Source organism: Amblyomma americanum, chromosome 10 (assembly GCF_052857255.1).
Source record: "Amblyomma americanum isolate KBUSLIRL-KWMA chromosome 10, ASM5285725v1, whole genome shotgun sequence".
NCBI lineage: Eukaryota > Metazoa > Arthropoda > Arachnida > Ixodida > Ixodidae > Amblyomma > Amblyomma americanum.
The window spans coordinates 83,538,010-83,552,288 of record NC_135506.1 but is presented as its reverse complement, the minus strand read 5'-3'; the positions used below and the strand labels follow the sequence as shown (position 1 = coordinate 83,552,288).

The window sequence follows — 14,279 nt, the reverse complement described above, 5'->3', positions numbered from 1 at the left end:
GGACTGAATCACACCACCTGTTCGCACAGGCTGAACCCGTCAACGGCAGCTCCATCCATGGGAACGTATGATACTTGCGCATACTCTGCCGCCGCAATAATCCTCTTGATATAACTTTAATTTTTATTTTAACAGCTGCCAATTCGGGGGATGCGGTCGTTACACGAGTATATACAGTACTTAAGTTGCCTTGAATCAGACTTTTGCAAAGATCGCAAGACTGCTCTAAAGGCCATTTAGTTTTAAGCAAGACTTGACATAAGACCACTGACGACTGGCCAAGCCATTTATTAAAGTGAGGTCAATTAACACTTTTCGTCTCCATGGCGACACTCTCCTCGATGTGCTTTCCCTTGCCCTTTTCCTTGACCTGGCGGCTACGTGCACGTCGCTCGAGGATTGTATTGCGATCCTTGTCCATCTTGAGCTTGACGATCACAACATTGCAGGGATGGATGCCCACGTAGACCGATGCACCGTTGGCCTTCTCACGCTGGATCCGCTCAATGTAGATAACATACTTCTTAGGGTACACCTGCACGACCTTGCCCTCCTGCTGGCTGTTATTATGGCCACACACCACCTGCATGGGATACCATTCGAAATTATTGCTATGCTCATGTGCTCAATTATAAAGCACCAACAACATGCATTCCCCTTCTATCAGCTAAAACTGCTGCAATTTACACATTTCATGCCCTTCTGAAACGTAACACAGCTATAAGACACAAGCCTACTGGTCTACACCTCTCTTGGAAAAGGCAGAGCAAAAAGCCAAACTTCAGGGCAGCTGCTGTCAGGACCGCAGTGCTCGTGTCCATTTCTGTTGTATGTCTAAAGTAGATGCACTCAAGCGCATGCACTGAGTATGTTTACTTGAACTACATTTCGCTTTCTACTCAAAACACCAACGAAACATTATAATCTGTTTCATACCTCAGGTGAAACACTGTGAAAAGCAAGGAAGTAGCCCACATAAAAAAATAAAGGAAGGTGCGTTACACTGTGCTTATTTTGTGACCAATTGGTACAAAGAACAAAAAGTGGCAGTGTATCATCAGCAAGATGATCGAAATTAATCAAGCTCATGACAAATTGTCATTAATAGTCCTGCAGGCAAAGTAATATTTTACGCCCACCACAAGAAACACAGTACTTTTTGATCGTAGATGTAGGCAACACAAACAAGACCACTACCTTTACTAGCGTTGCACGTGATGTATGAGACGGAATATAGGAGGTATTCTTGTGACGTAACTGGCGTCATTTTGTTGTCCAGGTTACAGCTTGGATAGTGCCGGCAGAAGCAAGAAGGGATAATCTCAGACACTCGAGGCCTTTCGCAGCACTTCACAAACAACAAAATGGCGGCTGCTTTGATGTCTGTGAATACTTCCTATAAGTAAGGTTGCCAATGGCTGTACACGTACAGTGCCATCAACTGTTAGCCGCAGCGGTGGCTGAGTGGTTACGGCGCTCGGCTGCTGGCAGGAAAGGCGCGGGTTGAATATGGGCCGCAGCAGTCGAATTTCGATGGAGGCGACATTCTAGTGGCCCGTGTACTGTGCGATGTCAGTGCACGTTAAAGAACCCCAGGTGGTTGAAATTTCCAGTGCCCTTTATTACGGCGTCCCTCATAGCCTAAGTCACTTTGGGACGTTAAACCCCATCAAAACCATAAAAAACCATCAGTTGTTAAAGGAAACATGCAATCACTTGGCCTGCGTGCTTCACAAAACGGTGCCGCCGAGAATGCGTGGGACCAGGCGCATGTGTGAAAAGAGGGCTGGTCATGCGTACTGCACCCTACGCCGCTGATTTTCGCGAAAGTGCTTTGCGGTCACATGTTGCCTTTAACAGTGGAACTAGTTTTAACATATTGCTTTAACAGTGGACCGTATCGTAGAAGCAATATGAAAGTGAGCCCAATATTCCCATACACCAAGCTATAAGAAAAACACAGGAATAACGTAACCAAATAGAATAATTAGTTGAGAAATTTTTGCAACAATTTTGATGTAGGAAACCACTGTGCGCTATGAGACAGATTGTATCCAAAGGACCCCGATTAATTTCAACCACCTCGGGTAAACGTAAACACACCCTCCTTTCGCAAAGCCAACCGGAGGAGAAAGAATGCAGATTCTGTCTCTCATCATCCTCTGCTTTTAGCCATGTGCGAGTATCGGCTTTTTGATTCGAAGAAAATATTTAAAATACTTTTGGCACGAAAGCATTTTTCGTCTTTTTTCACTGCTGCTTCATTTATGCAGCCCGCAAAACGTGTCACTAGGCTTTGAATGTAATGTTCGGGTGTGAAGGATGTTCAGTAGACTTGACGTGACAAATGCGTGTGTTACATTCGGGGCATGCAGTTGTCAGGCCAACCTATCACCTTAATCTCATCCCCAGACTCGATTCACACTTACTCGAGGAGGTCCCAATGGAGAGGTTTGACAAAGAGGGCATCACAGGAAACGTTGAGTGGCATTTTTTAATCTCAACTGACACGCCTCCACGAGTGGAGGAGTGGCCATTTTCGCCCCCCAACGGAGTGGAAGTGGCGTGTATATTGAGTCATATTTGTGAATTCAAGCATGATCCGCTCCGATGCCCTGCAGTAACCATGGGGCACCCACTCTTCCGAGTCATTCAAACCGTGCAACAAGACATCACTAAGTGAGTGACCTAATTCAATACACTCCAGGCCAGAGATTTCATACTCAACGCGGATTAAATAGCGAGATTTGTGGATACATAAAACATGCCAGTACATTATATGCGAGCTGAAATCATGAATACAGTGCCCCCATGCTTGCAGTGCACTACATGCCGCGACGTGCAGCCCAGTTACTGGATGGTGGAATACTTATACTCCATTGCATACACAGCAGACAAAGCTGCCAGAGCTAGCGCACCTTTTCATGCAAGCGAAGTCGGCATCCAAAACGTAATTTGCGATTCAACCAAAGTGAACACAGGCATATTTCGTTGCGACAAATTTCAAATACCATGATTGGCAACCTCCTGGACTTCTTTTACCACTTGCCACATTTTCGTCCTGCAACTCATCTAGACTTCGAGAAATACATAAGACAGTATGATACGCACCTGAAACGGCAAATAACTATATTCACTAAATATTCACACTAAGTGAAGAATATCGTCAGAGGGCTCGAAAACTGAGCACTTCATATCTTCGACTGTGATTTTGAATGCTGCCACTTCTTTTTATACCAATCTTTGCTTTCGCCCCAACACTCACACAAGTTTCGAAAAGAACGAATGAGGTGCGACGGAGTAACATGGTTTCGCAGATGCAGTACCTCCAAATGCAGCCTGCTATGGTATGAAACAAAGTATTGCCTGCTGCGTATCAAAAACGCAGCGGACTGTCTTGCGAACTATCATTTTGTTGCCCAACCCTAACGAAAATGCACCAACCTTGTTCAGTTTTTATGACAATTTCAAATCTTAATTTGCTTTTTCTTTTGCGAGCTTGCTTTTGCGAGCTAAGATAATCAGTTTTAATTAGTCACTGATCTCAACTCAACTGAATCATCACATAAAGTCCAACCAATTTGAACTCGCACACAAATATTAGTCACCGCTGGTAATGGCAATAAACGAGTAGAAGACATTGCCATCCAGCAACATCAGCAATATGGAATCATCCATTCTTTTAAACAGCTTCACTAAAATTTTTGAACACAGCAATTTTGTCGCATAGTGCTTGATTCCTGTGCATGTTGTGAATGCAGTTACATTTTTGCCGGTGCCTTTTGTGAGCTAGGTTCGCTTCACCCCATGAAGAGCAGTGCACCAAATACTTGACTCAGAGTATGAGTGTTGTCGTGCTGAAAACAGGTACACCAGGCAGAGGGCTACCCAGAACCACTTTCCATCTAGAAGCAGTTTGTATCACAATTTATTCATCTTTTATTTTATTTATTGTGCGCATGGCTACATAAGTGCAATGTTAAAAGCAGTTTTTTTTCATTTAGTCCTTATTGGTTGATTTACAGCACTTGAAATATCAGTATTCACGGTGTGCCTATTATGCATCAATTCTCTGCAAAATAAAAGAATTGAGGCAAGATTTCAAAATTCTGCTTTGAACATTGCAAATATTGCACCTTCAGGTTTCCTTGGCAAAAATTACTATCTGTCTTAGATGCTGAGATATTAATTTAACAAAGTACCCAGGGGCCCAAAATTTGAATGTCTATTTTTGCCTCATTGCGCACAATTCAGGCCACAATATGATACAAATCAGAAGAAAAAAAAAGTTGGTAAACTTGACAGAATAATATCTGTAATTTTGAAAAATGCCGTTTCCAAAAGACCCATTTCTGGGCCATGTTTCGGTCCCAATGACCAGTGAGCCCCTTAAGTTTGTTGCTGCAGCGACTTTGGCACCAAAGTGTGCCAGGCGAGAGCGCCCACAAGCCTTTGGTGAGCAAGGTTCGCTTCACCCCATAAAGAGCAGTGCATCAAATACTTGATTCAGAGTATAAGAGTTTTGTGCTGAAAACAGGTGCACCAGGCAGACGGCTACCCGCAATCAGTTCCCATCTAGAAGCAGTTTGCAGCATCTTCGCAAGGAAAGTGAACGCGTGAGCAAACCTTAAAAGTGCCACTTGTAGGGCCATGGCACGACATAGTATATAATGTTACACGAAATGAGAGTCCAAAAAACACGAAAAAAAAGCTATATTTTTGCATGCAATTTTTATGTAAATGTTATGACCATTAAATGCAGACAAAAACTTAATATAGCCAGGTTCACCTGTACACTATTCACATGCAAGGACAGCACTGTTGTTAATTGGCAGGCCAATGACTTAACAAAAGCACTGGACTAACATGAATCAATGTTCTTAAAGACAAATTTGCTCACTATAGCCATTACTGCCTGGTCCCAGCCTCACCTTCCCCAATGTTGCATTTATAGGATTACAAGAGGTTCTGCATGGATAACAGACTTCCTCTTCACCAGAGCTGCCAGACAATAAAACACCTCCAAATGGTCTCAAATAAGTCATCCTACACCGCCTTCACTACCGAATACCCACATACTTACTGACCTCCTCTTCCCATGTGTCTGCCATCTCTTGTCAGTTCTTGGAATACACTGCGCTAACATAACGAACCACTGGCTATCTGTTCTCCATATTACTTGTCCTATCCATGTCCCCCATTTTCGCAAAAATATCATTATCTTAAGACAAATATTTTAAACTGGTCTCCATTTCTAACATTACCCCTGCCACTTCGCTTTCCATAGCTCGTTGCATTGTCCTTGATGGAATCATCTCATGCTGCAACCGCTCTACATGCAGCTAGCCTTTCAGTCAAGAGGAACTGTAGCCAGGTATCATTAGGCAGCTCATGTTACTCTTATTAATAGCTACACTTTCTTTTATCGCTCTTCTCGCTTGGGGCTCTTCACCACAGCATACAGATGCAGGAAGCTACAAAACTTACAATTTCACTAAAGCAAGATTAAAAGTGCTCAGGATTCCAAACGCTACTTCATATGCTTCATAAGTAATGCTTCAAAAGCATTTTTTATCGAAATGTCATTCAAAAAAATTTTTGATGTGCCAGCAGCACAATACCAGGTCTACCTCTCAGCATGAAGCATGTGTTAAGCTGGGCATGGTCGCATAAAGAATGCACACAAAATGCAGTTCACCGCAGCCTGGATGCAATGGGTCTTTTTCTAGTACCTGAGCATGCACCAAGCTTTCTGAATGGCAGGAAAGCTGACTTACAGGAAAGTTTTTGCAACCACAAACTCTTGCTCAGTTTTTTCTGCTCAGCCAACAGAAGGTGTAAGCATGAGGGAAGATGAGTTAGCCACCCTCAATTGCACTTTTTAGAAAAGGAGAGGGAGTTCCCTTTAATCTGGATGAACCTGAGACCCCTTATTCACAACAATCTTTATCAAGTGTAAAGCTGCTGTGGAAAGGGTAAAACCAAGCATTCTCTTGCAATAATGTACTTGTCCCATTTGTACACCTGCTCGAGGATAAATTGACAAGTCTGGATGTGGATAACTCTGACCCAGTAGAAATTTTGAATTCACTGGAAAGCTTTCTAGGCTACTCTCTAGCGTCCTTTGCACAAATTCTTTCTCATATAGATAAAGAGCAATATCCTCCGATCCTCTTCGTATGCTCTATATTGTAGAGGGCATGCAAATATTCTGAAAGATATCCTTTAGGCAGGGCATCAAGGCAGCCACACAACCAAAAGCAGACGATGTCAATGCCTTGAGTACTGCACTTCGCACACTCATGCAGACAGCGTCTGCTAATCTTGTGGTCAGTAAATTTCCATTCCAGTCAAAACCACAACGGCATGTACCATGTTACTAGGCAACTGCAACTATGGTGCTTGCTAACATATTGATTACAGCATAACTGATAGCAAAAGATATCAACCGCACATGCCTCATCTAGACACATCAGCTTTTCTCTTCTTCATTTAATCAAAGCATTACTTAGAACGAAGCCATCCAAACAACCTGCACAAAAGTATCTACGAACTCGATAGAATAAGACACATTATATTGCTTTGTTAAAGCGTGTTTAAACTAATACATGAAATAGGAGGTCGCAACTTTCGCAGCATGAAGTCAAGCTGGACATTAGATCAAACTTAGATCTTGCATTGCGGTTGAAGCAGACAAATACCACATGCACCACCACCCTTAACTAGCCGACTTCATCAATACCTGTACCACAACTTAGGCCAACACCGACTGATGAACAAAGCCGCCAATTATCTGCGGCCAGTCTGCAAACAGACTACTTGGTCAACATCACTTCAACGATGCGTCCACTCTCTCATGGACTTGCCGATGCATTGAATGAGTATAGGCTTCAGCCAAAGGTCAGTCAAGACGGTACCCTGAGAAGTATTCACTGGCGCTACACAATAAAGAGAAGGGGGATTAATGTCGGAGAAGGGAACCAGACTATGCACAACAAACGACGGATCCCATAAAACTGGCATGCATGACTACCCCTCTGTATAGGGGACTACTGCACATTTCGTGTTCAAAGTTTTTTAGCCCGAATAATCCAGTTACACCCTTATATAGCAAAATATACAATCATGCAAATAAGGTGGCCTCAAACAGCACACGAAATACACCTGTTTACAACAGGGGTATTCTCGTGCCAAAGCTAACGCTCTCAGAGGCGCAGTCACGCACGTCAATTAGATTGCACGTGGTAACAGAAACCACTCAGGCACGCTTATTTACCTGAACTTCGTCGTCTTTTCTGATGGGCATGCTGCGGACGTCATACTTCTGCCGAAGCTCCTTCGACAACGGTGAGCTCATGATCTTCCGTCAAATGTGCGATGGAGCACTGAAGTGCCTTTTCCTGTTCCTTCTCCCAGAAGTGGACACCAAACGATGGAGCTTAGACAAGTGATCTTTCAAGACCTCTAAAAATAGTAAAAAAATGCAATACCCTTTTGTTAAAAAATCTTCAAATATTCTACAACACAGGGGCGCTTCGTGCCAGAGGCCATGGTGACCATATAGTGAGAAGCGACGACATATTAACGAAAGTAATAACGGGCAGAAAACATGCCACAAACGTATGCACAGCGCAGTTTATAAAATTGCACTGTACACGCAAAAGGCACTGTTAGGAAAAGAAACGCTGAGAGATCAGAGAAGAACATCAGAACCCGGCCGTGGTACACACCGCAAAACAGGGCCGGCCTCAAATAAGCAACGAAAATTGATTTTGAAAAGTAACTTCAATAAATCACAGAGCAGATGTCAAGAAAGGACTACAAAATACGCAGACAACGTTAAAACCAGAAAACTTCCAAGACATTTTAAGGATTCATCAAGATTTTAAGGAGTCACAGCACAACAGTGCTCACTTATGCCTTTCACCAAATGGAAAGAGAGGCACTAACGTACTCACGTTCGAAGGGTGAGAACATCATATGATTGTGGCATAAAAAAAGTTGTTCATTGCAATATTGTTGATTAAGTGAAGTTTTAAAAGCAGCAAAAGAATATTATATTTTCAAATAAACATAATTTTTGTTTATGCCATTATTAGCGAGGAAAATGGGTTCTGCGGCATAAGCCACTTCGGCTTTGTGGCATACCACGTCCATTGGTCTCGGAACTTCTTTGCTGTGAGTAGGCTGCTGCGGCAATAGGTGAATAGCCTTGCGTGTACAATGTATGTTGTGTCCGTGAACGACTAGGCTAGGTCGCCTATTGCTTAGCCTTCTTTATAAATAGGTATGAAACGTTATCAATGGCAGATGTTATCAGTAGCAGCAGTAAAACGTGAAGTGGAAGCTTCCCGAGTTTCCTTTTCACAAGCTCAAAATGGTGTCTCTTCTTTTTCTAGAGAAAAGAACTCGAGAGAAAAGCGAGAATGGTGAAGTTATTTGACATAGCCGTCCTCCGCAAGCATCCAGCAAAAAGCGTCGTATTAAAAAGCACGCACGAAGTGTCGTTGTTTAGTTACTTTCAGCAATCGAGGTGGGTATGCGTCGGGCTGATAAAGACAGATGTGTCCGAATAGGGCGCAGATGTTTCTCGGTGTTATGGATCTTAATTAATGTTTTTTTTTTGCATTCGCTGGCTAGAGCTAACAGTTTACCTTCATCTGTTGCAGTGTTGCGGAAATCCTCAACTTTTTCAGTCAGATATTGGTGTCGTGAAGCTCAGCAGCGACTCGGTCTTCGGTGTGGGAAAATGGTAGGCCTGACAGTCCATCGCTAGAGGATGGTTTTATCGGTATTCCGTCTCTTGTGCAGAATGCATGTGCTACGCCTACGTTCGCAGCGACTGTTTAGCCGGTGTTGTCTCTGACCATTAGTACCCAGGCCGAATCGCGCACACTTTGAACGACAAGGTAATTGCCAGCTTTTCTAGTGCCCCAGCGCAAATCACGCTTTCGGTTTGTTTGTTCCCATTCCAGGTGCTGGAGGACTTTGCCTCGAAAGTTCCGTCGCATGCATGGTCTTCACTAGTTGAGAGGTAAAGCCATTTGCGAAGTTTTCGTTCTCCTGTCTAATAGGGTGTGCTTCTGCTTTAGTGCATGCCAGTGTCAAGGACCAGAGGCATATCTGGCTAAGTACCAGGTGAAGAGTGCTACAGTTTTAGAACTCCATCTTTTCGTTATGCTTGCAAGCACTATGCCTCACATGCCTGTTTTTTGCCACCCCCCTTCTTATTTTTCGTTGGAGCCCGAAGAAGCATATGAAATGACCACAGTCCAAGCCGACTTCAATGAAATTAAAATAATCTTCTTACGTACGTGCCTGCACCATGTTATTGTAGAGTGACAGTGAGCGCGTCACAATTTATTTATGCAGCCTGATACCATGGAAGCTGTCCTGGAGCGCGGCGAGGAATTGGACGGCCTTGTGATATAAAATTCGGTTTCTTGCGGAATGGAAATAGCGCAGTATCTGTCTCATATAACGCTGGACAACTGAACCGCGCCGTAAAAGAAGGAATAAAACAGGGTGTGAAAGAACTAAGGAAGAAAGAGGGGCTTGTAGTGGAGGGCTTCGAAATAATTTCGACCATGTGGGAATTTTTAACGTGCACTGACATCGCACAGCACACGAGCGTATTAGCGTTTAGCCTCCATAAAAACGCAGCCGCCGCGGTCGGGTTTGAACCCGGGATCTCCAGATCAGTAGCCGAGCGCACTAACCACTGAGCCACCGCGGAGGGGTCAGTATGACCTTGTGGCAAAATCTGAGGATCTGAGCATGCAGACAAAGACGTTTTACAAGATAGCGAGTGCAATTTTTACATTACAAGAGCCTCACCATCTTACATGCATATTATTATTTATCAATTAAATTCATATACCTACCGCTCACTGCAGTGCCACAGGCCCGCTTGCCATATGCTGCATATTTGTTACCATGGTTAAAGATCCATGCTCACTAGCGTTTGTTGTATTGACGGCTCTAGACTATTTGTGTAAATTGATGTACAAGCATTCTTTGAATTTTTACACATTGTGCACAATCTGTGTTTTTCGTCTTGTTTATGAACTTTAGTTTTATCCCTCCCCCTACTGTATATAATACTTTCAGAATGCAGAGTGGGTCCATCTATTGAATAAAATTGGTGGTGACTTTGCAGCATCAGAACTTATGTAGCGGTGCTTCAAGCACTATAAACACAAAATGTTTGCTTGCATGTTTTATTCTTTTGATGCGTTAGGAATTGGTATACATGGAGGCACCTCATGGTATTCAAGACCGCTAAGTAATTTATATTTGAATTTCTTCTTCTACGGCACATTCCACAGCACTATATTGCATGGAGTATACTGATTAGTGTGCTGAGTGCCTGCCCTCTGTCGTGCGAGAGGCTGGCGCCGTCGACAGAGGGTGCTGCATGTTAGGAGATTTGAGCAATAGGATAAACAACGGCAAAGCCCCTAGCGGATGTCGACTAAGCAGGCGCCGTCCATCCATTGTCAGTCGCCGGATTCACCGCAATCGCTCGCCTCTCACCTTCAGGCTTGCCATTCATGGTGGCTGTTTCCCACAACCTGCCTGCCATTTTGCATCTTGTGCACCTACTCGGTGCCATGTTGGTGAAGGTTCCACACATGGTAAATGTAAAGGAGCGCAGGAATGATACAGAGTGAAGAGACAAACAGGCTGCTCCTTGTCCCATCACTCCACATTATTGCTCTCTGTGCTGTTTTACATTGATCTTTGGCGTGAGCCAACCACCCTACTCCACTACTCAAGCATCATCAGCTCCTAAAATGCAAGCAGTAGCAGTCAAAATTAATTGCAGCGGTGTTTTTCTTAACATGATTAGTTCCGAGTTAAAGATACCAAAATAATTTCGTTTGCATCAAGACATGCTTCTGCCGTGTGTCACCATTCCATAACGAGTAAAAATTATACATAATTCACCGAAAGGAGACAACGGTTCACAATGTGTATTGCAAGCTTTGTTCAGTGCAAGCTACTTAAGCAGGACAAAAATCTTTCTAGATTCAGTAGACGATTTACGTCGATGACGGATGCGAGTATAGAGCAGTACCTGAACAGCTTTTTCTAATAGTTTACATGTTAGGTACACAAAACTAGGGACGGTCCTGCTATACTATGTTTCGGGCTATGTAGCAAAAAAAAAAGAAACCCCACTTGCCCTGGCAGAACATTTAGGTACCTTGTAAAGCAAACCATGCGCGAATTGGAGTGTTTAATTGGCTACCGATTATGGCAGTGAATGTTAACCCAGTTATGAATGAGTGGTGCCAGATCGAGCCACCTAACAGTAATGACGCCCTTTTAGTAAGCATGGAAGGTAATTCGTTATGGCTTTAGTTCATGTTTAACAGGAATGAGATATTTGGGGGAAGCTTAGCTTCGTTCAAAAATGTTTTGAACACTGCACTTGCGAAGCTTCAGTGCATGCCTTGAGTATAAGAACAGAACTTTGTTATTAATAGTTTTAGGATTTATTTGTTAAAATTTCCTTTTCCAAAGTACATAAAATACAGATGAAAGAGGAGTGAGAGCGACGCATACTGCCAAAGCTACTCCACTGCAAGTAGTCTCTCTCTTAATATGTTCATTCAGATTACCCCCTCTTACTCTTCCCCAGGCAATCGTTATGAGGGTATTATGGTAGGAAGGATTAGTATTGTTATCACAAATAATATAAATTTGTTGTAATCGCAGGAAAAAAAGTGAAAAAACAAGGAAGTAGAATGCAAGCATTGGAACCCAGAGCAAACATAAGCATATTAAATTGGAACCGACAGTAGCTGATAATCTATGCGTAATCCTCGCAGATTGAGTGTCCCGAGTGTTGATGAAAAGACCCGCATTCCTTACATTAAAATAACCAGCGGTAGAAGTTGACCCAGAATTAATCACTGCAGTCTGGCTAAAGAAAAAGCATGACATTGGTTTTGCGCACAAAAACCCAATCAATCAATCACTCAATGAACGAATACATCAAACTGCCCTAAATCACACATCCTACATTGTGCATATGCTCACCGCCTTGAATGCAGCATGTGACGCAGATCCCACTGCTTGACTGCTCAAGCCGGGTGCGTGTAGCATTGAAAAATTATGTTTTTATGAGACTTATCTGTATTTTATACCTAAGCAGTCCTTAAATATTTGCACAGTCACCAGACTGTTCAGCGCTGAACAGTCTGGTGACTGTTCAGCGCTGAGCACGCAACCTGCAGGGGCCTCCTTAGGCAGTCATTGCATTCGTTACCAATCCGGCGCCCGCACTCAGCACATTAGTCATTATATTCTAGGCAATGTATCGGCAGCATTGCAGTGGCACGGTGAATAGACAGTGCAAAGTGCATGGGTCTCCGTGTGACCCCAGCGGCGTCGACAGTACCGGCCTGCTTTCAGGAGTTCTCGATTGCAGGACAGCCAGATAAAGATCATATCACCAAGACATTCAAGTGTTTGCGAGCACTCGCATTTTTTCACCTCACTCACTCTATGCCCACCGGTTGTGAAACCAAAGCAAAAAAATCCCTCTGCTCCTACTTCTCGCTAACGCAAATAGTCACACAGCCGAAAAGGACGACAGCTACCATTTCTAACGTATTAGACCTTTTGCTAACGAGCGCCCCAGATTTTGTTTCCGAGAAAAAATACTTTCCAGGCTGAGGGATCTTTGTTTACTGCACATCACGTTGAATTTACCGTTGAATAAAACGCCAAATAAAACGAAAACCACTTGCAATTATGCTAAAGCAATTTTTTCTTCAATTAATGATGGTCTCCACTTTTTTCTCGACGATTTCGTCCTGGGATGTGCCGAACGGTCTGTTCACGACAACTGGTGCATGTTTAAAAAAAACTGCATGAATTATTTGAATTGCACGCTCCTCGCAAAATCACCACGACTACTGGTAGGTATCATGTTTCACTCGTTCCTTAAAACGCCTTGGAAACAAAAAACAGCAGTTATACGTAGGGCGAGGTCATCGGGAAAATCAGAACATTGGTCAGCGCTAAGAGCCGAGGTTATTACTTATAAAAAATGTTAAAAGATGCCAAATAACATTTATTTACTGTCGCACTGCCATCTTTTCTTTTAACTAATACTAAAAAATTCTGGAACGTTGTTAATGGTTCAGATACGCCGTCAATCTCTCTGCTGGATTCTCAGTCAAATCCCATCCTTAACAGTGACAGTGCTAATGTACTTATTTACCCATTTCCCAATGCATTTTCTGTCCCTTTTAGCGCATCACTACCAGACTATACTTCCAATATCAAACTTCCAATGGATCCCGTTAGTTTTGACTTTGAAAGAATAATAAGTACCATAGATCGTTTAAAGTTATCCTCATCATGTGGTCCCAATAATATCAGCACTAAAATTTAAAAAAAAACACTAAAACATAATCTTCCATCATAATATCGAAAATATTTGAGCTATTCCTTAAAGGTTGTGACCTCCCAGACGACTGGGAATTGTTTAAGGTGGTTCCACTTCATAAATTAGGCGACAAGCACCTATCCCTCACCTATCGGCCACTATTACTTACCTGCATTCTTAGCAAGATAATGGAACATGTCATCTTGTCATGCCTAGCGAACTTTTTTGAGTCATAATCCTTTTTCACTCGTGCCCAGCATGGTTTTAGAAAGTGTTTTTTTTTGTGAAACACAGCTAATAAATTTTACAAATGATATTTGATAAAGTACCCCAGTAACGCTTACTGACAAAACTTTCCAGGTTAAATTTGCACCCCTACATAATGAAGTGGCTTGAAGCCATCCTATCTAATCGCTCCCAATTTGTTTCTGTTAACAATAAGAACTCTCATTCTCTTCCGGTAATGTCAGGTGTTCCTCGGGGATCTGTACTCCGCCCGCTACTTTTCCTATTATACGCTAATGATTTTCCATCGCAAGTCACCTCCAATATACGCGTGTTGACGACTGTGTAATTTTTCGTGCAGTTACTAAACCTGCTTACGAGGCATCTCTTCAAAGTGATCTTAATGCTGTCCAGAACTTTTGTAACCAATGGCTAATAGAACTCAACCCTCATAAGTGCAAGCTTTATCTCTCCACCGCCCTCATAATCCTCTTATTCGTTCCTGCGTAATCTTTGATGTGTCCATGAACCAGTTAAGTCTGTGGGGTTTGAATTGGGGAGATAAGTACGTTCTCCCCACTCAATCGCAGCTGACACGGTTCAAAGCCGCTTGAACCCCACCCCGTGATCGCGTACGCTACCGAGCGCT

At 43.0% G+C, this 14,279-nt stretch overlaps 2 pseudogenes; one reads left to right on the top strand and one right to left on the bottom strand.

The window, feature by feature from the left end:
- Nucleotides 1–301: 301 nt before the first annotated feature.
- LOC144108478 (large ribosomal subunit protein uL24 pseudogene) lies at nucleotides 302–7,372 on the bottom strand (annotated as a pseudogene).
- A 1,054-nt stretch (nucleotides 7,373–8,426) lies between these two features.
- On the top strand, nucleotides 8,427–9,432 carry LOC144108477 (synaptobrevin homolog YKT6-like; annotated as a pseudogene).
- Nucleotides 9,433–14,279: the final 4,847 nt, after the last annotated feature.